The 23513-nt window shown below is 39.1% G+C and overlaps 1 long non-coding RNA gene across 1 annotated transcript in view; it reads left to right on the top strand.

Moving 5' to 3' along the window:
* Window positions 1-23513, top strand: part of LOC134730258 (uncharacterized) — a 148636-nt gene that overhangs the window by 112700 nt on the left and 12423 nt on the right. Inside the window, exon 3 of the long non-coding RNA XR_010111925.1 lies at window positions 16056-16193. This is a non-coding gene — a long non-coding RNA (uncharacterized LOC134730258). The remainder of the gene's footprint in view (window positions 1-16055; window positions 16194-23513) is intronic.

Genomic DNA, 23513 nt, shown 5'->3' with positions numbered 1-23513 from the left:
AGGTAGGATACACAGTGGAGATTAATCATTGTAAGTACCTCACAGGAGGTTTGGCAGGGTGCGTGGCTCATAGTAAGTGTATAATAAATGTTAATTATTTTTATTCATTTATTAAATACTTACTGAGAGTCTGCTATGTCCAGGCACCATGCTAAGTACTAAGGATAGACAGTAAGCAAGAAAGACACAATCCTTGCCCTCAGGGTATGACTTATCTTTTATTTGTCACTTGCAGGGATTTTGTTATTCTCCATATTGCAGTTAGTGACCGATGTGTACTTTACTCATGTTTATATCCACCCATGGTGCTTAAGATGGTGGCTTATAGGTGGTGGAAACTCACTGAATGTCTACTGAAAGGAAATGCCAAAATAAACATGCATCATATGCCTTGTAAGTGCAAACCCCTGAGCCAACCCACAGCAGCAATACTCATGGAGAGACTGTGTAGTTCAGTGGTTAGAGGAACTGGTGTTTGTTTCAGAAAGGCTTTCCTTTAAATTCTGGCTCTGATGCTCAATAGCTCTGTGACCCTGAGCATGTTACTCTTTCCTTGTCCTTAATATGATAATACATGTCTCATTAGGGGTGTTATGAGGGATTAAATGAGATGGAAATTATATATATTATATACTATACATAGTGTATTGCCTAGAAGTATGCAATATATTATATATTGCACATAGTGCATTGCCTGGAAGAAAGTCACCTCAATAAATTACAGTTCTTTGTTATTTGGGTATTTCACTGACATGAAATATTCACTTTGTATTCATTTGGGTATTTTATTTTAACAAACTTTAGTCATTTTGATTCCCCAGCTTCTGGATACTTTCCTATTTGAGCAGAAGCCCAAGGAGGGGGCAAGTATTTCCTGTCTCTACTGGCTAACAGCTAGATCCAGGGCCAAAACTTGAGTGTGAGTAAGAAGAAGCTTCTGTCTAGGACTTTGAATAATGAGAGAATGATGTGAAGAGACATTATCCATGGCATCTGTGCTGGACTCAGGAGATCACTGGTGTAGAGTGAATGTCCAGGGCAAATGAGTCTAGCAGCATGGAATGGGTTGGGAGGGAGCACATGGCCGGTAGTGATGGGGCAGGATCCTGGCTCTGCTCACAGACTCTTGAGCCTAGTTCCTCTGCCTTCAGATCCATTCCTTGAACGTCCCAACACCATTTATTCATTCCCTTCCTGTGTAAATCAACCAGAGTTGCTTTCTGTTGTTTGCCACCAATGACCTTAGTTGCATTTGTGATTGCATAAATGCATCTAACATTTGCATTCTATGAAATGTGAGAACTTCTAAACCAGAAATTCAAATTTTGTACTTTTATGGCATTAATGGAATACCTCATGAGTTACTGAAGGTTATTTGTGTTATTAAAAAGTAAACTTGAAAAAAAATCAATATGAAATCTTCTCACTAAACCATTAAAAGCCAGATACCCAGCTGTGAGGCTACCATATAGAAATAACCTTATTTTATATTTCTTGAGCTTGGCTAAAATCCAGACATGACGCTGCTCAGATAATGTTATTTTCAATGTGTCATCTTATTCGTGGCAATCTTCACTGTATGTGTAACTCAAGAAAATATTGACTACAAGCCAATCCATGGGCCAAAGCCTTAAATCTAAACTCTGTCCCAACTTTTTACTTTAGCTTACTTTTAACTTTTGAAATGTAGTCTTTGTAATAGGCATTGTCTCAGTTTTAGAGGAGGGGGTCTTCTGTCAACAATATTTAGATCAGTTGTAGTTAAAACTTTTTTTTTTCCTATCTGGAATGTGATTTTAATAGAAGATTCTATTTGAATAAACCCAGAGTCCAGAGGCTACATGGTTTTTATGCTACTGCTCTCAGGGAAGATTGGAGGCTTCCATTGCTCATCATCTCTTCTGTGATAAACAATATACAGAGCAAGATAGAAACAGTGATGAATTCATGGACAAAAACAAATTAAACAAATTTGAGAGGAGAAAAAGGGGAATCATGGCAGACAAGGGGCAGGACTAGATTGCAGCTCTGACTCAGATGGACAGAGCAGTGTATGGAGGCTCGCATCATGAATTTTAGCTACAGAACGACTGCAGGAATAAACTAGGAAACCCGAGGGGGCCACAGACCCTCCGAAGGAAGCAGATTGCTCCTGCAGGACCCAGGAGATACCCCAAATATGCTGAGTGCCCAAACTGCAGGAGTGGGGAAGGGAGATTGTTTACCTCTAAACACACATCCCCACTGGGGAAACTGAAGGTCTAGATTACGGCAGAAGATTTTGGCTTTATCTGGAGCTCAGTCAATTTAGAGAGCCAAGTGAGGTACAGAAGTAGAGGAAGCAGTGGAAAAGGCCCTGTGAGCTCTCTGGGTCCCCAAGCTGGTCATTCCTGCCTGGCTTCACAGGAATCCTTTGGGAGGGCTGCCAGAGGCACTGGGAAAAGGCCACAGGGAGAAGGAAATTTCCAGCTGAACATTGTAATAATTTGAACTGATCAAGAAGCCTCCTGGTCAGAACTTGGGGAAGGGTGTGAATCCAGTGTGCAGATTCCACTGACTGGGGAAGAAGGAAATCCATACTTGCTTTCGCAGCTGGGAGGCAGGTAGCCTGGGGCAAGTTCTTAGCCCTGCTCACCCACTGCCTGGAAACAGGATTGGTGCTGTTGGGGGTGTACAGTGGGAGTAAGACTGGCACTCTGGGTTGCACAGGAGCTGGGTGAGGTCTGTAACTGCTGGCTATCCCCCACTTCCCTGACAACCTGCATGACACAGTAGAGATAGCCACAGTCCTCCTAGGAGCATAACTCTGTTGATCTGGGAACCTCATCCCCATCCCCCACAGCAGCTGCAGCAAGACCCACACAAGGAGAGTCTGAGCTCAGACATGCCTAGGCCTGCCCCCACCCAATGGTCCTTTCGTACTCATCCTGGTAACTAAGACAAAGGGCATATAGTCTTGGAAGTTCTAGGGCCCCACCCACCATGTTTTTCTCCATACTACCACAGCTGATGCTCTCTGGAAAGCGCCACCTCCCGGCAGGAAGCCAATCAGCACAAAAATAGTGCATTAAACCACCAAAGCTAAGAACCCACACAGAGTCCATTTGACCACCCGGCCACCCCCACTGGAACAGGTGCTGGTATCCACGGCTGAGAGACCCACAGATGGTTCACATCACAGGACTCTGTGCAGACAGCCCCCAGTAGTAGCGCAGAGCCTGGTAGACTCCCTGCGTGGCTAGATCCAGAAGAAAGATAACAATCACTACAGCTCAGCTCCCAGGAAGCCACATTCATAGGAAAAGGGGGAGAGTACTACATCAAGGAACACCCCATGGGACAAAAGAATCTGAACAACAGCCTTCAGCCCTAGACCTTCCCTCTGACAGAGCCTACCCAAATGAGAAGGAACCAGAAAACCAACTCTGGTAATGTGACAAAACAGGGCTTTTAACCCCTCCCCCCACCCCAAAAAAATCACACTAGCTCACCAGCAGTGGATCCTAACCAAGAAAAAATCTCTGATTTACCTGAAAAAGAATTCAGGAGGTTAGTTATTAAGATAATCAGGGAGGCATCAGAGAAAGGTGAAGCCCAATGTAAAGAAATCAAGAAAATGATATGAGGTGAAGGGAGAAATATTCAATGAAATAGATAACATAAATAAAAAACAATCAAAACTTCAGGAAATAATGGACACACAGAAATGGAAAATGCTCTGGAAAGTCTCAGCAATAGAACTGAACAAGTAGAAGAAAGAAATTCATAGCTTAAAGACAAGGTCTTTGAATTAACCCAATCTAACAAAAACAAGGAAAAAAGAAAAAGAAAATGTGAACAAAGCCTCCAAGAAATCTGGGATTATGTTAAATGACCAAACCTAGGAATAATTGGTGTTCCTGAGGAAGAAGAGAAATCTAAAAGTTTGGAAAACATATTTAGGGGAATAATTGAGGAAAACTTCCTTGGCCTTGCTAGACACCTAGGCATGCAAATAAAGAAGCACAAAGAACACCTGGGAAATTCGTTGCAAAAAGATCATCACCTAGGCACATTGTCATCAGGTTATCTAAAGTTAAGATGAAGGAAAGAATCTTAAGAGGCAAAGGCACCAGGTAACCTATAAAGGAAAACCTTTCAGATTATCACAGATTTCTCAGCAGATGCCCTATAAACTAGAAGAGATTGTGACCCTACCTTCTGCTTCCTCAAACAAAACAATTATCAGCCAAGAATTTTGTATCCAGCAAAACTAAGCTTCATATATGAAGGAAACATACAGTCGTTTTCAGACAAACAAATGCTGAGAGAATTCGCCACTACAAAGCCGCCACTGCAAGGACAGCTAAAAGGGGCTCTATATCTTGAAACAAATCCTGGAAGCATATCACAATAGAACCTCTTTAAAGCATAAATCTCACAGGACTTTTACAACAAAAATACAATTTAAAAAACAAACAAAAAGTGACAGGCAACAGATAGCACTATGAGTGGAATGGTATCTCATATCTCAATACTAACATTGAATATAAATGGCCTAAATGCTCCGCTTAAAAGATACAGAACTGCAGAATGGATAAGAATTAACGAACCAACTATCTGCTGCCTTCAAGAGACTCACCTAACACATAATGACTCACATAAACCTAAGGTAAAGGGATGGAAAAAGACATTTCATGCAAGTGAACACCAAAAGTGAGCAGGAATAGCTATTTTTATGTCAGACAAAACAAACTGTAAAGCAACACCAGTTTAAAAAGACAAAGAGGGACATTATTGGTAAAAGGCCTTGTCCAACAGGAAAATATCACAATCCTAAACATATTTGCATCTACACTGAAGCTCTCAAATTTATAAAACAATTGCTAATAGACTTGAGAAATGAGATAGACAGCAACATAGTTATAATGGGGACTTAAATACCCCACTGACAGCACTAGACAGGTCATCAAGACAGAAAGTCAACAAAGAAACAATAGATTTAAACTATACCCTGGAACAAATGGACTTAACAGATATATACAGAACATTCCATCAAACAACTGCAGAATATACATTCTATTCAATGGCACATGGAACTTTCTCCAAGATAGACCATGTAATAGACCACAAAATGAGCCTCAATAAATGTAAGATAGTTGGAATTGTATCAATTACTCTCTCAGACCACAGTGGAATAAAAAAGGAAATCAACTCCAAAAAAACCCTTCAAAACCATGCAAATACATGAAAATTAAACAACCTGCTCCTGAATGAGCATTGGGTCAAAAATGAAGTCAAGATGGAAATAAAAAAATTATTTGAACTGAATAGCAATAGTGATAAAACCTATCAAAACCCCTGGGACACAGCAAAAGTGATGCTAAAGGAGAGTGCATAGCCCTAAATGCCTACATCAAAAAGACTAAAAGAGCACAAACAGACAATCTAAGGTCACACCTCAAGGAACTAGAGAAACAGGAACAAACCAAACCCAAACCCAGCAGAAGAAAGGAAATAACCAAGATCAAAGCAGAACTAAATGAAATTGAAACAAAAAAATACAAAAGATAAATGAAACAAAAAGCTGGTTCTTTGAAAAGATAAATAAAACTGATAGACCGTTAGCAAGATTAACCAAGAAAACAAGAGAGAAAATCCAGATAAGCTCAATAAGAAACAAAACAGGAGATATTACAACTGATACCACAAAAATATGAAAGATCATGCAAGATTACTATGAACACCTTTACATGCATAAACTAGAAAAACCTAGAAGAGATGGATAAATTCCTGGAAAAATACAACCCAACCCTCCTAGCTTAAATCAGAAAGAATTAGATACCCTGAACAGACCAATAACAAGCAGTGAGATTGTAATGGTAATTTAAAAACTACCAACCAAAAAAAAAAAAAAAATCCAGGACCAGATGGATTCATAGCATAATTCTACCAGACATTCAAAGAAGTATTGGTGCCAATGCTATTGACACTATTTCATGAGATAGAGAAAGAGGGAACCATCCCTAAATCATTCTATGAAGCCAGTATCACCCCTATACCAAAACTAAGAAAGGACATAACCAAAAAAAGAAAACTACAGACCAATATTCCCAATGAACATAGATGCTAAACTCCTTAAACAAATACTAGCTGACTGAATCCAACAACATATCAAAAAGATAATCAACCATGTTCAAATGGGTTTCATACCAGGGATGGTTAAACATATGCAAGTCAATAAGTGTGATACACCACATAAACAGAATTAAAAACAAAAATCACATGATCACCTCAATAGATGGAGAAAAAGCATTCAACAAAATTCAGCATCCTTTATGATTAAAACTCTCAGCAAAATTGGCATACAAGGGACACACTTCAATGTAATAAAAGCCATCTATGACAAACCCACAGCCAACATAATACTGAATGGGGAAAAGTTGAAAGTGTTCCCTCTAAGAACTGGAAAAAGACAAGGATGCTCACTCTCACTACTCCTCTTCAACATAGTACTAGAAGTCCTATCCAGAGCAATCAGACAAGAGAAAGAAATAAAGGGCATCCAAATTGGTAAAGAGGAAGTCAAATTGTCATTGTTTGCTGATGATATGATCCTCTACCTCAAAAACCCTAAAGACTCCTCCAGAAAGCCCCTAGAACTGATAAAAGAATTCAGCAAAATTTCTGGATACAAAATTAATGTACACAAATCAGTACCTCTTCTATGCACCAAGAACAACCAAGCAGAGAATCAAATCAAGAATTCAATCCCTCGTAAAATAGCTGCAAAAAATAAAATAAAATACAATACTTAGAAATATACCTAACCAAGGGGGTGGAAGACCTCTACAAGGAAAACTACAAAACACTGCTGAGAGAAATCCTAGATGAACAAACAAACGGAAACACATCCCATGCTCATGGAAGGGTAGAATCAATATTGTGAAAATGACCATACTGCCAAAAGAAATCTACAAATTCAACACAATTCCCATCAAAATGCCACTATCATTCTTCACAGAATTAGAAAAAACAATTCTAAAATTCATATGGAATCTAAAAAGAGCCTGCATAGCCAAAGCAAGACTAAGCTAAAAGAACAAATCTGGAGGCATCATATTACCTGATTTCAAACTATACTATAAGGCCATAGTCAACAAAATAGCATGGTACTGGAATAAAAATATGCACATTGACCAATGGAGCAGAGTAGAGAACCCAGAAATAAACCCAAATACTTACAGCCAACTGATCTTTGACAAAGCAAACAAAAACGTAAGTGGGGAAAGGGCACTCTTTTCAACAAATAGTGCTGGGATAATTGGCTAGCTGCATGTAGGAGAATAAAACTGGATCCTCATTTCTCACCTTATGTAAAAATCAACTCGAGATAGATTACGGACTTAAATCTAAGACCTGAAACTATAAAAACTCTAGAAGATAACATTGGAAAAACCCTTCTAGAAATTGGCTTAGGTAAGAATTTCTTGACTGAGAACCCAAAAGCAAATACAATAAAAACAAATATAAATAGCTGGGACTTAATTAAACTAAAGAGCTTTTGCACAGCAAAAGGAACAGTCAGCAGAGTAAACAGACAACACACAGAGTGGGAGAAAATCTTCATAATCTATACATGGGACAAAGGACTAACATCCAGAATCTACAATGAACTCAAACAAATCAGCAAGAAAAAAACAAACAATTACATCAAAAAGTGGGCTAAGGATATGAATAGACAATTCTCAAAAGAAGATATCCAAATGGCCAACAAACATATGAAAAAATGCTCAACACCACTAATGATCAGGGAAATGCAAATCAAAGCCACAATGTGATACCACATAACTCCTACAAGAATGGCCATAATTTAAAAAAATCAAAAAACAGTAGATGTTGGCATGGATGCGGTGATCAGGGAACGCTTCTATACTGCTGGTGGGAATGTAAACTAGCGCAACCGCTATGGAAAACAGTGTGGAGATTCCTTAAAGAACTAAAAGTAGAACTACCATTTGATCCAGCAATCTCACTACTGGGTATCTACACAGAGGAAAAGAAGTCATTATATGAAAAAGACACTTGCATATGCATGTTTATAGCAGCACAATTTGCAATTGCAAAAACATGGAATAAACTCAAATGCCCATCAAGTGGATAAAGAAACAGTATATATACGATTTCTGTATGTATTACACTTATGGTGTATATATACACATATATATACTCTGTGTGTGTGTGTGTATGTATATGTATATATATATGACGGACTAGTGCTCAGCCATAAAAAGGAATGAATTAATGGCATGCACAGTGACCTGGATGAAATTGGAGATTATTATTCTAAGTAGAGTAACTCAGGAATGGAAAGCCAAACACTGTATGTTCTCACTGATACGTGGGAACTAAGCTATGAGGACGCAAAGGCATAAGAATGATACAATGGACTTTGGAGACTTGGGAGAAAAGGGTGGAAGGGGGGTGTGGGATAAAAACCTACAAATAGGGTGCAATGTGTACTGCTCAGGTGATGGGTGCACCAAAATCTCACAAATCACCACTAAAGAACTTATGTAACCAAACACCACCTGTTCCCCAATAACCTATGGAAATTAAAAAAAATTATAAATGGAGATAAAAAATAAACACGGAAAAGGTGCAGTAAAAATATGGTATTATAATCTTATGGGACCCCTGCTGTATATGTGGTCTTCATTGACATTAATGTTGTTATGTAGAGAGTGACTATATATGGAATAACTCATGAGGCTAACATTAGAAACCATTTGAAAAATAAAGTAATAAAAAACTCCTAAAAAATAAATAAATTCGAGGGACATTAGAGATGATCTAGTCTAGAGAAATCAAACAGCCTTTATTATGCATGCCAATTTTAATCGTGGGTGGGGTTGCATGGAGTGCTGTTGAGAATATTTATGAAATTGCATCCAAATTCAGTGGGAAAGAGTACTGTAATCAACGAGTAATGTCTGTCATAGGAGGGCAGAGTCATGGTACATATGTCAATTATTTGTTCTCTGATCTAGTCCAAAACCTTCATCTCACGAATGAGGAACAAAACTCCAGAAAGGGGAGGAGCCTCTCCATGACTTGTTAGTTTATGATGTTCCTTTTCACAGATAAATGCTTCAGTTCTCCAATGATTCTTTATGGAATGTGATTTTAAGACCCTGGCCACACTTTGTTCTGTATACATTTCAGTTTGTTATGTGAGAACAGCAAGGGGTCCTGAGAGGCATTGGCTGTGGATTCCAGACATAGCTAGGTTTGAATCCTAGCTCATCTACTCCCCAACATCTCTGAAACTTAGCTGCCTCATCTTAAAACAAGATTGGTAATTATTTTATATCTATAGGGTTGTGACAATCCATTTATTCATTTCACAAATATTTCTTGTGCACTTGCTATGTGTCAATGCACTAGGGCTAGAACAGTGAACAAAATAGGCAAAATCCTTTACCATCCCGAAACTAACTTTCTACTGGGTTAAATGAGATTTTATGTGTGTCTGTGTGTGTCTATTAACAAGTACCTGACACTTGGTGGCTACCCACTAATCACTGGTTCCCTTTCATCACTTGCTGGCCCTGAACTCTACATACTTCTCTATGTCTGATGAGGGCAGAGCAGCTGGGCCTGACAATAACCTTCCTTTGTTAGAGACATGTACTAAATTTGGCTAAGAGCAACCTTAATTCACAGGAACTCTTGGGAGATAGTTCTTTTGCTCTGTGGGTCCTTTCCTAGCCTGAGTAGGGTATAACTGGCAACTATGGGTGGCCACAGATCATTGGCGCCCTGCCCTCAAATGGTAAGTTCAGCCAGGGTCTCTTTTGCATACCCATTGGATGTCAATTTCTTTGTCACTCTTTCTTCTAATTCTCTCCCTCCTTCTTACACATATAGAACAAAGGAAGAATGAAATTCATGAAGGACAAAGCCTGTCAGTGCTCAGAAAATCAGTCTCTCTCTCTCTTCCCCTCCCCCTTTTTTCCTTGCAAAAGAAGGAAGAACTCTAATGTCTAGCTGCTTACATCTCTTTCTTGAGCTTTAAGGGGATTCTATTAGGAACAGAAGAAAGGGTAGAAGCCTCCCCTACTCACTTGCCTGCCTTATAGTTGTGATTTGCACATCTCCTTCAAATTTCCATCCTGTACACTTTAGGAAAATAAAAGTGGCTACTCACCAAGAAAAGACTAGGTAGTTACTTAATAGATAGATTCAGTTCTTGTTGGGGAAAGAAGAAACCTAAATACAATGGATTTAAAATGTAAAACGATTTCAGTGGACAGTTCCTAGAATCTGGAGAAATATATAGTTATAGAAACAGTTCTGGTAATGTGAACCAGAATTGGATTAATCTCCTTCTCCCCTAAATTTGATTATTTTCCCCAGGTAGTTCACACTCTTACAATGTAATGAAGAGCTAAGTGCCCAGGGGAGTTTTCCATTTCCTCTCTCCTGCTTGGTTTTGGGTGTGCATGGAAAACAGTGCTTGTGGAAAATTTGGTTGTGGTCTGTTTCCTATGGTTCACAGTCCAGGTGAAGCCAGTTGGAAATTAGATTTCTATTTGAAGAGAGGTATAGTTTTTTTTATTCTATGCCAAGATAATGATGCTGTTGGTGTGAGGGAAAGTTGGAGGACATTTCCCAGGCACAAGATTTGAGGGTCTGGCACAAAGTTTGAGAGTGGTTTCCACATCTGCTTTTCACTTCCTGGTTGTGTAAGCAAAGAAAGTGGGAGGGGAGAGATCTTAGACATGTACAGCATCTTGCCTATGTGGAAAACTTCATAAACTTTCAAAGTGCTGCACTGCCAGCAGCATCCTCTAAATCCTGTAGGGGCCATGTGGAGGAGGCTGGGCAGAAATTATTTTCCCTGTTTTGTATTTGAGAAAATGTAGATGTGGCAGGGCAAAGTGCCTTGTTTACACTTACTAAGTAAGACAGAGGCAAGACCAGGATAAGAACCCACATCTCCTGCGCTTCAACCAGGTCCTGTCCCACCTTCCTGCCGAGGGTGGCTTCACTTGTCCAGGAGCCTGGCACCTTAAAGCTCTTCTTGACAGTTGTTCCAGCTGCTGGTCCCAGTCTTGAGTGGTTGACCATCCAGCTGAGGGTCTCAAAATCTGTGACTGTTGCCAGTGCCTAAAGCTGAGCTAAACACGGACTTCTCTGTCTGTGTCCCCACAAACCCTAAACTAAAGAGGTCATTTGGGCTTCAAGCCACATGCTGATCCCAGAATCATAAGAGCTGTCTCTTCCATCCACTAATTTAAGTTGACTCATTGGCATTCCAGTTTTATCATAGGAAAAGTAATGATGAGTATTGTTTGTCTCATGGGATTGTTATAACTAAGGGAGAAAATTAATGTGAAGATGTTTTGTAAAGAATAAAGTACTGCATGAATGTAATTTATGCATGTATTACATAGCAGTTACTGTGTGCCAACCCCTGTTTTGAAAGCTTTACAAATATTAGCTCAAGTAATCTTCACAGTAACCCTATGAGCTAAATTTTATTACAATAATAATCCTTATTTTACACATGTGGAAACTGCTGGTCCATGTCCCACAGTTGACAAAAGTATAACTGGGATATGAACCCAGGAAATACATAGCAGACAATCTACATCCTCGACCATAACCCCATGTTGCCTGCAATATGTGATGATTATAACTATGATTAGAGATGTGGCTAGAAAAGGCACAACAGTTCTCACTTTTTCTCTTTTAAAAGCCTGTGAAAAATAAAATTCAATTATGCAGAGAATGAATCAAGGATTGTTGAAGATAAAAGCAGAAATTAATAAATTATAAAAGAGAAAGATGCAGAAATGATAGACACTTTCAAGAGCTGATTCTTTGAAAAAAAAAAATCCCGTAAAAGAAAGAAACTTCTTGAAGTCTAATGAAAAAAAAAAAAGAACAAGTAAAAGCACAACCACAAACACTAGAAATGATAAGATATATCATGTATTAGAGAGGAGGTGGAAAATGTATGAATACATTATCTACAGTTCTATAGCAAGATGTGAAAAAATGTTCCCAGATCAATTTCCTAAGTTAATTTTGGTAATTTAGAATTTCTTAGGAAATTGACCAAAGAATATATATGTATATTTTTTTCTCATGTGTTGGCATGGGACATCCAGCGTAATATCCTTTAATGATAAAACTGAAAGGGATTCCCATGAACATGAACATATCCACAGTCATCAACCCTGATTTGGCAAAAAGATAAGAAATAAAGCAGAATAATTCAAAAAGGGAGACAAAACTATGTGTGATGATGTTCTTAAAAATATGAAAATCTCAACCAAAGAAGCAAATAAATTAAGAGTTCGGGAAGGTGGCAGGTTAGAAAAAATAAATATCCAGAATGTAGGTTTCCTGCCTACTAGGGATAATTAATTTTCAAATGACATGGAAAAGTCCCACCCTCTTTATAACATCAGTCAGTATTATGGAATAATTATAATTAAAAAATGGGCAAGTATGTGTACTACATTTCAAAATCAACGTATTTAAAATTTCAAAACTTTATCCCGTTGTGGTGGCCATGGAAAGAGAACCTGCTTGGCTCCAATACCGCCTACCATGTAAAGGCCACGCCCTCCCCGGGATGCTCCCAGTCAATGAGCAAGGGCGACTGGGTACCAGCACATGGCTATTTCTACCAGAGGTGGAAATCCTCCATTGCGAAATCTTTGGCCTAGGCTCCCCATCAGCTGGGTGAGATTTTCTTGGCTGCACAGCAGTGTGAGGCTATTTTTACCCATTTCCTCCCCCAACCCATTTCTTGTCCTTTCCCTCTCCCCTCTTTTTCTCAATAAGACATTTGAAGTTTATTCCTTTCCTTCTTTATGAATGTCAGATTTCATCAGTGGCTGACGGTGTTCCTGCCTTTTCCTGTGTTCTCTCCTATATTTTTCTCAGGCTCCCCCGCCACCTACCCCACAACCTAAAAAAGACACTAGAGAAAATTATCTTTAAATGTGTTGGGTTTACTCAGGAATAAGAAATCAGGATTATAATCTGGAATGCATGGAATGGCAAACCACCAGGGAAGGGTAAAGGAAGCTTGCATTAGCAAAAAGGAATTTAAATAAGATGCTTAGAAACAAAGTTTATTGTTTCCAGAGATTCAAAGCCAGGATTGCTGTCAGTTCATTGGTGGATTTCCCATTTACTGGGCACGTGTTCTGAGAGAATCTTACCTGATTTACTGCAGTCCTAAAGAATGTCTGGTAATAAATCTTATCAAAGCAGGAGATACGTGAAGGTGAAAGGGTTTCTACGGGGGTTTTTATAAAGTCCTGTGAAAGGTTTTTATCTCAGGCATGTAAGCATGCGCTTCCTCTCCTTCATGCCTTCCCAGCCTTATTTTGTCTGGGTCTGATAAAAGTGATTTCATCTTGTTATCTACAACTTTCACACCCCAAAACGCATCTCTTACATGTCTGATTCTGTTCTAACTTTGGCTTCCTGAAGAACTTGAATTGAAACCCACCAACAATGCTATTTCATAAGCCCCCTTCCAACTTTATTTTTTTTATTTAGCTCTGTCTACTATTTAACATTCTCTGTTGTACTTACTTATCTTATTCATTGTCTTAATCTCTATCTCACTAGAAAAGAAGCTCCATAAGGGCAAGGAATTCTATTTGTTCTTTATATTCAGTACCTAAAATAATTCCTGGCTCATATTAAGTGCTCAATAAACATTTGTTGAATGAATTAATGAAGGAAATGTTATTAAATAAGACTTGAATAATGTTCCTGGAAAAGATTGAAAATCCCAGTAGAATTTTTAAAAGTTTAAATTGAAAAATAAATATTTAAAAATAGGCAAAAAAATTTCAAAAACAATAGCAAGATATTATATAAGATATTGACAAGTCTAAAGATGCAATAATTAAAACAGCCTGGTGATGATATGGGAATGGATGGACTGATCAGTAGGGCAGAATTAAAGCCCACTGTCAGGCCTTTTTGCAAACTTGAGGCATGAATAAGCATTTAAGAAAAGTATTATTCAATAAATGATATTAGGAAATCAATGAGAAAATAATGAAAACACAATTCACAAGAGAAGAAATACAAATAACTTACACAACTATGAAAAAATATTTGACTCATGGAATTACAATAAAAAAAAAGGCACCATTTTCACCTTTAAATTAGGCAAAAGTAGGGTAGGTAGGTACATAGAATATTTATACCAAACAGAGAAATCATGTGTTCTTTATGCCATTGATGATGCTGTCAACAGTCTTTTTGAGGGTGATTTGACGCTATACATAAGAAAACTGATGGTTTTGTGTATCTTTTGAACAACGACTTTCCAATTTATGATTGCAGCTTAAGAAAATAACATAAATATGAGCAAAAATTTAACTAAAATATATTTCTTACCATATTGTTTATAAAAACTTATAAAATGGAAATAAATATGCGACACTAAAAAATTGGCTGAATAAATTATGCCACTTGCACATTATGATGTATAATTTAGCCATTTGAGTGATTTTGTAGAATATTTAATGTCAGAACAATGCTAAACATTTTACTGGTTAGAATAAACTAGATAAATGGAGATAGGCATAATCTAGTGTGAGAAGAATTCCAAAGTTCTCAGTGCCTTACACAATGGCCCGAAACTGGGTGACCCTTAAGGGCAGTTCTCATCCCTCCACATGTTGGTTTAGCATTTCAAGATATCTCCTTCTTATGGGAACATCTCTTATATTTCCATCTCCATGTCACAGCAGGAAAAAGGCAAATCAGATAGTCACTACTACTAAAATGCTTCTACTTCAAAGTGACATATGTCACTTCAACTTAAATTTTAATTTGACAAAGTCAATGGCTACATCGCACCTCAAAGGACAGGGACGTAAGTCTTGCAAGGAGAAGAGAACAAGATATCAATGAATAGTAGTATTCTTACAATTAACATGTTCTGTTAAGAGTTTAAAATGACAATACAGCTTGTAAAAATTGCGTGTAAATATGTGTTTGTATGTGTGTCTCTGTGTATATCTGTTTGGATAGAGATATAGATAAGATAGATGTGGATGTGGACAGATACATACGTGCATATAGGGTCAACAGAATCTCTCTGGGTAGCGGGACAATAGATGATTTTTATTTTCTCCTTTTTCTTATCCGTATTTTTTTTTTTTTTGAGACGGAGTTTCGCTCTTATCACCTAGGCTGGAGTGCAATGGCGCGATCTTGGTTCACTGCAACCTCCGCCTCCTGGGTTCAAGTGATTCTCCTGCCTCAGCCTCCTGAATAGCTAGAATTACAGGTGCCCGCCGCCATGCCCAACTAATTTTTTTTTTTTTTGGATATTTAGTAGAGACGGGGTTTTGCCATATTGGCCAGGCTGGTCTTGAACTCCTGACCTCAGGTGATCCTCCCGTCTCGGTCTCCCAAAGTGCTGGGATTACAGGTGTGAGCCACCATGCCCGGCCTCTTATCTATATTTTTAAAGTATTTTTGCAATAAGCAAATGTTACTATAATAAGAAATCAAGTTATAATATTAAGAAAAAAGGTACATAATATGTTTATAACTGTTTGAAATTCAAATTTTATGAGTCTTTTAAGAAAGTAAAGTCCTTTAAATTTTACCCTTTGCCATTTTTGATTATTTCTATCTCTTCTCTCTACTACTTCGCTCAGGTCCCTAAGCAGAATAAATTGTTGTTAAACTTCTGTTTGAGATGATTGTCGTTAATTTCCATCCCATTTCAATAAGATGGTGCTCAACTCCTGTGACTGAATTGTGATTAAAATAGCATTACTCCTCTTAAGGAAGATACAATGAAAGGACAGTTGGAGTTAAGTGTATTCTGATGGCATGCGAGCAATTGTCACTAAAGAGATTTAAGATATGACCTTTTATTCTCGACCACAAGTGTTCTTAGAAAAAAAAAGAAAGCCTTGTGCATTTTGAATATCAGCACTCAACCCCATTTGGCTTAGCAAAAACTTTGAAGGTTGAATTTTAACCTTGTTTTCTATTTCATTCTTGCCCCTTAGAATTCAAGTGTCTGTATTGGTGAAGGCGAAAGTCCTGCTTGACTGAGGCCTCCGTAGCCTGTGACTCCATCTGAGCAGTGTCCCTTCAGAAGCTGCTTAAACATTTCCCTGAGCTTAAAGAATTGCACTGCACTCTGGGTAAGCATGGTGTCTATTATATGGTATTGAGATTAATTAGATGAATCTGCCTTAGATGAGGGGATCTCCAGAAAGCATCCAAACCAGGCTGCACACAGGACAGCTTTTGTGATAAAGCAGAGTCTTTAGAGAGATGTATTTGGACTTCTACAAGTTCTGATGAGATCCTCACTCTCCTTCAGATGTGAGGCTCCAGAAGGAGGACTTTAGGATCTAGAAGTTTGCATCCCAGTGTCTCCCGGAGAATGTTGCTAATCTGTTTGCTATGAATTCTGACTTTATTAACTTTCTTCTGAATCTTTAAAATAAACAAACCCTATTTAATTTACCTGAGGAATGTCTATGCCTGTCAGTCCTTCATTCTGAGCTGGCTATTTACATTTGTAAATGTAAATATGAAGGCCATGAAGGAATAGAAATAAACTTGAGCTCACTTAAGCGGAAAAGTAGTATCCTTAAATTTAAGGACATATGCAGAAACACCCAAAACCTGTGTTCCAATTCTGGGAAAGATAATCAGAATGGTGTATCTTGGATTAGGGGATTTAAGACTCCCAAGTCAAATAAGTTACAGCCTTGTGACAATGTAAGGAATTCAATTGTATTAACTGATGACTTCCCAGTGGATGGTGTGAGGCAGTGGTCGGTGAAGGGTGATTGTGGATTTCTAGTAATTCGCTATAAAGAGAGGTATGTTGGGAACTCTCAAGAGTCTCTCGTGGTTGGGCATACCAGTGTCCATCAATGTCCAATTTCTTCCCCATTCATGGTGCAAGGAATATACTTACCTTCTTTAGCTCCCTTGCAGTTAAGTGGGTGCCATGTGACTTATTCTGGCCAATGAAGGATGAATGGAAGTGAAAGATATCACCTCTGAGCTGAGATAGTAAAAGGAGCATATGTCTTTCCAGTCTTGCTCATTCCTGCCGAATCAGCCAAGGAGGAGGCATAGAATGGCAGTGGTGTCTCCAACAGTTTAGAATTTGAGGTTACCCCACAGTGAAGGTGTATTAGTCCATTTTCACTCTACTGATAAAGACATACCTGAGACTAGGAAGAAAAAGAGGTTTAATAGACTTAACAGTTCCGCATGGCTGGGGAGGCCTCACAATCATGGTGGAAGGCAAGGAAGACCAAGTCACATCTTACATGGATGGCCTCAGGCAAAGAGAGAGCTTGTGCAGGGGAGGGAACCTCCCCTTTTTAAAACTATCAGATCTTGTGAGAATTACTCTCTATCATGAGAACAGCATGGGAAAGACCTGCCCCATGATTCAATTACCTCCCACTGGGTCTCTCCCACAACACGTGGGAATTCAAGATGAGATTTGGGTGGGGACAAAACCAAACCATATCAGGATGGTTGCCCTGGAGAGATACCTGGACCAGTAGCTGACATTAGATGACTGAGAAATGCATCTTTGTGGTGGTAACCTACTCATATTTGGGGGCTATTTGTTACCATGGCAAAAATTAGTCTATTCTGACTAATTTACTCTGTACACTGGTTCTAATCCATTTTCAGGCTGGACCCCAGTCTGGCTTTATGTCCTCTCTGATCTGGTCTCAGCTTGGGCCATTGCTGAGTGCTGACCACGCTATAGCTGTTTATTTAGCACTGGGTCTTCCAAGCCATCTTATCCACCACAGGACAAGATCCTATCTTTAAGATCCTTGACCTGATAAACTGCTCTGAGGAAGCAGTTGCCATGCCACACTTTTCAGATGGGTCCTTTCTTCCCTCCAACCTAACCTTTATTATCTAAAGTAGTTAAGAAAATGGGCTTCAGATTCAGATGAGCTTAGGCGCAAATCTAGTCTCAGTTATTTCTAGCCAAGAAAATGGAAAAAAATGAGAAAGTGGCTTAATCTCTCTAAAACCTTGATTTCCTTACTTACGGAATGGAAATGGTAATAGCACTTATGTACGGGACTGCTGAGAAGGTAAAATGAGAAAAGTGAGTAGTATGCCTGGGAAGAAGTGCTGTCACATGGTACATGCTCAATAAAAGCTGGTAGTCTTCCCATTTCTTCCCCAGATCAGGGTCAGTTTCCTATTTCCCAAGTTCTTTCTTTATAAGTCACAGTTTAGCCATTATCAACAAAGTCTGGCAGATGTGGGATGACCTGACAATATGCCCGAAAATCTTCATCTAATAATCTTTTCCTTGGGGTTTAGAGGGTAGGAATTTTATCTTCTAAAATGAAGGCTTACCAAAAGGACAAAGTGCTGGGGACAGAGTTTCACGTTTCAGCATGTATGTCCCCAAGCAATCTTCTGTTGGCCAAACAGCTGAGAGGGAAAGAATAAGCAACATCCCTCCTTCTTGCCCCATCTTTGCTTACTGGTTTGGCTGCTGTGTGTGGGCCATGCTTCTAAGAATGAATCCTCTCTATTTTCTGCTCTGCTTCCTTCTTGGGGATTCTCCATTGACCTCTGGACTCCAGCCATCCTAAACGTTCCTCTGTTCCTCCAGGGCCATGGTTTGCCTACCTCCTGGCATTCATGAGTTTTCTTCCTTTGGTCAGAAAAATCCTCCCTCCCACCCTGCCACCTTCATTTTGCTACCTCTTATTCAAAGTTAGGTTTTCACATAGACATCACTTTTCTGGGAAGTCTTTCCTGACTCTGCAGTCCTAGGGGGTTGCTTCTACTGTGAACCCCATAGCATCTCACTTCTTTCTCCCACTCCCATGTTTATCCTAATTGGCTGTCTACTCGTTTCTCATTAGAGTTTAAGCCACCTGAAGAGTTGTAGCCCCAGCGCCTCACATAGGACCTGGCACATCACAGATGCTCAATAAATATTTCTTGACAAAACAAATGAATGTCTTCTACTCAGAATTTTCATATTCATCTTAAATTTTCATTATCTACTCTATCTCTGTATCTAAAAATCATCTTCCAAAGATCCCTTCAGTTCTGCATTATTCTTTATCACCCTTGCCCCCAGTATCCCCTGCCTACCCTTCCCCTCCTCAATGCCCATATGCCAGGAGCTCCAGTTCATTCTGGAATGGCACAGTAAGAAGCATGATAGTCTAGAACCTGGCTACTCAAAGAATAATCTGGGCCACAGAAGCTTTGGCATCCCCTTGGGAGCTTGTTAGAAATAGGGAATATTGGCCTCACTCCAGACCTATTGAATTGAATCTATCATTTAACAAGATCCATAGGTATTTAATTCTGAAGCATATTTAGGTTTGAGAAGTGCTGATGTTTGATTTGTTCACTTTACCCTCTAAACATCAGTTTCCTTTTATTCCAAATGAGAAAAATAATACCTGTACCACTGAGTTTAGGTAAGGATCAAATAAGGCAGTTCATATACAACACTTAGCATAATAAAGATGGATATTATTAAAACATCCTTCCTCTTCCTGGGTCATTAGTCAGAGATCCCCAGTGTGCTTTTGCATATGAATGACAGTCTCTAATTTGCCCTGGATAATACTTGTAGACTATTTCCATTTTTGAAATCCTAGAGAGCCCATCTTTGAACTGTAACTTTTAGGAGGATCTCTTCTTCCAGTGAACTCTGAGTGGACATTACTGTTTTGGGAAATACCAGTTTTTAGTGCACATCTTAACATTTTAGAAATGTCCTCATTATCAACTAAGTTATTAGCTCCTAAGTAATGAGGCCATGTCTTAAAGCCGTTTTGTCTCTAGCAGCTGGAAAAATATAATGCCCTAAAAGAGGAAGAGCTCAAATATATTCTGATTTTGATGATGATAATGACAATTGCTTTCTCTTGATCATAACTTTCTGGAGAGGTAGAATTTGTTACTCTCATCTTCCTAGCCCAGTGTAGTGCTATGGTTTCCGAAGTTCTATTTCAGCAATGGTACCCTTTTGGCAATAAGATATTATAGAACCCCAATAGATATTCAACATCAGAACTGTGCTGCTGTGGCTAAAATTGGGAAGGGAACCCAGAATGCCTCACTTCTAGTCTCTGTGTCCCATGCCCACATTGCTACAGGAGTCTAGGAGTCAAAAGAACTGGCTTTGAGTCCTTCTGAAAACCTTAGCAAAGATCTTGGTTGTGTCACTTTCAACCTGGTGACCTTCAACCTGCTCATTCTCAAAATACACTTGTTTACAAAGTGGAGGTAAACAGAAAATACGGAAAAACTGGCATTAATACTGCTGTTTTATGTTTTAAAGGGAAACAACGTCTCCACTGTTTTGTACTTTTTGTCCTCAAATATCATGAGATATCAGAGAGATCCAGGATCTAGGACCAAGGGTCTTATAAGAAAAACTGACAAAGGGGATTTAGATTTTTAAGCACATTATCCTTGAGAGGAGGTATAGGCCCCAAAGAGCTAATTTGGCCGTAGACATAATAAAGAGGAGAGAAGTAGATTGGGGAAGTCTTCACTAGAAGTGTGGGATCTGACCTTGTTGGAGCTCAAAACATGATAACCCTAAATTTGGCACCTTGGTCTGCTAAGGATTTTAATCTGAAGGAAACTGAGGAAACCACAGAAGCAGGAAGGTTGCCGTATTAGTCAGGGTTCTCTAGAGGGACAGAACTAATTGGCTAGATGTATATATGAAGGGGAGTTTATTAAGGAGTATTGACTCACATGATCACAAGGTGAAGTCCCACAGTAGGCCGCCTGCAAGCTGAGGAGCACGGAAGCCAGTCTGAGTCCCAAAACTTCAAAGGTAGGGAAGCCAACAGTGCAGCCTTCGGTCTGTGGTCAAATGTCCGAGAGTCCAAAAGCTGAAGAAGTTGGAGTCAGATGTTTGAGGGCAGGAAGCATCCAGTATGGGAGAAAGATATAGGCCAGAAGACTCAGCCAGTCTGGTCCTTCCACGTTTCTCTGCCTGCTTTTATCCTAGCCGTGCTGGCAGCTGATTAGATGGTGCCCGCCAGATTGAGAATGGGTCTGCCTCTCCCAGTCCATGGACTGAAATGTTAATCTCCTTTGACAACACCCTCACAGGTACACCCAGGAACAGCAATACTTTGCCTCCGTCAATCCAATCAAGTTGACACTCAATATTAACGATCACAGTTGCTCTCGGACTTTTACTGTCCTTTCTTTTCTGGAGACTCATCTGACAGGTGTCCTGCCCTACACCAGCAGGGAGTGAATGTCACATAGAGAGGCCAAGCAGAATCTGAACAAATAGGCCTTGCTAAGTTCCCCCCAGGTTATTAACATTACATTATACCTTTGTCCTCCCATCATACTTCTGCATGACTATTTATAAAAATAATCCAGTTTTTCCTGAGTCTTTGGGTCTTCACTTGTGAAGGTTCCCATGTCATGTAAAACTTATATTAAATACATGTGTTGTGCTTTTCTCTTGTTGCTCTGCCTTTTGTTAGAGGGGTGTCAGCCATGAATCTTGTGATGGTTGAGGAAATTTATCTTTTCTGTCCTACAGCCTGTAAACCTTCCTTTTCTTCCTCTCTCCTTCCCTGATCCTCTATCTCACCCTCCTTCTCTTCTCATTGTGCTTTTCCTCTAGAATGGGCCCATTCTAAAAAGGCCCATATTGAGTACCTCAGAGGAAGTATAGATGGCTAATAAACATAAGGAATGATGCTCTACTTCAATATAGTTAAATAAAAGGCAATTAATGCTATAATAAGTTGCCTTGGAAGTTGTTAAAGGTCAGATTGCCAAATAAACAAGAACACCTTTTTGATGAGCTATCTTCACACAGTGTATAATTCCCTGTGTATTTTTTGAGGTATAAATAATTCCATTTCAGATATTTTGATATTTACGGAAATACCAAAAATAAGTGTTGCCTGGCCAGCCTAGAATTGCCCATTGGGGCAGAATTATTTGACTATCCAAGGGGAAGATGATGAACATGACAGGCTTTTGTGACTAGTAAAGTTTTGCATGGGTGTAAGGTACCAGCAAGGAATTTTTTTGAGGATTTGGATTTGCTTTTTCTATCCCTTCTGGTTCACCACGCTTTTTCAGGCTGGGCCCTGAATAATCAGCCAATATCTCTGGCATCTCCTGGAGAGGGGTGGGGTATGGTAGATGTCTGAAAAGGGTTAGGGCTCATTGACGGTGGCCTAGAGCATTCTCCAGTTGCTTTCCTTCGTTTCCACAGAGCAGGAAAAGCATGTTCTGTCTTATTAGATTTCGGAGACGTAGACATGGTACAATATTCCTGATTCAAAACTGTCAGCTAAAAAGAGGGGACTGAAGTCTTGGGTTAGTAATTTGAAAAGATATTAAGTGAAAGGAAGAAAATAGTTGCAAGGCCTAAAGACAGATTCTGTGATCAGAAAGATCTCTGTATTTCTCACACACTATCCTTAAAAAATGAAGTGATTAATATTTGAAATGAGAAGATCATTAACACAACTGGTGTGAATGGAAGCAGATCTTACAGTCATGTAAAGAGAAAGGGGCAGAAAGAGAGGGTGGAAAGAACTACCTACATTTACATTTGGATGAAAAGTCATTTAAGACCTTGATATGTACATGGGCAAAGGAAATGAATGAAAGTTTACACCAGAGGAAAGTTAAATAATAAACACACTAGAAAGTGTTCATCTTGTCTTAGGTAGCCCATACAACGGTGGGTATGAAATGGTTAAACTGCAAGCTCCTAGACTGTACAAACACAATTGAGATGTTTAATTATGTTTCTCAAAAAGCTGCCCCTGGTATCCACATTTCTTTCCGATTCAGGTTCATCTGAGAGTTACCTCACCTACTCCCTTCCTTTGGAACCGGGATTGCTCTTTCTAGCAACTCTCAGTGCTTGGAAAACAAGTTTGTCATCTAGAACTCTCTTTCCATTGCAAATAAACTCTGCAATAATAACAGCTTTCATTTGTGGGGCACATATCATGTACCTGGTGTTTTTCTAGGCATTCCTGTGTTAATTAACTTCATCCTTATCACCACCCTATGACATGTCTTCTTATCCTCCTCCTCCTCCTTCTTCTACAGATAAGTAAACTGAGGCAGTTTTCGCAAGGTTATAGAGCTGGGAAGTACCTGATCAGGGATTTAAAACCAGCCAGGCTCCTCTAGACCCCACACTATACCTCTCTATCTTCAACCTCTTTACCCTTTTATGGAAGCCTCTTTCTTTTTCTTATGTTAACTTAGCTTTCCCCATTCTCTACAGGATACCTATGTTGTGGTGTTACTAGGTATCCCCCCAGAGCAATGCTTTAGTAGTCAAGTATAGATGAAAAGATTATGGTAAAATATGCTTCTACTGCACAGTATTGCTCTAATTTTTTAGTTTGTATTATGATGCTTCCAGAAGAAGGTTTACTGTGCAATATTTCTTAAATGCATATAATCATGAAACCTTT

This window comes from Pan paniscus, chromosome 3 (genome assembly GCF_029289425.2).
Source record: "Pan paniscus chromosome 3, NHGRI_mPanPan1-v2.0_pri, whole genome shotgun sequence".
In the NCBI taxonomy this organism is placed as follows: Eukaryota; Metazoa; Chordata; class Mammalia; order Primates; family Hominidae; genus Pan; species Pan paniscus.
Note: the sequence above shows the minus strand (reverse complement) of the source record. Positions and strands in the feature narration are given on the sequence as shown.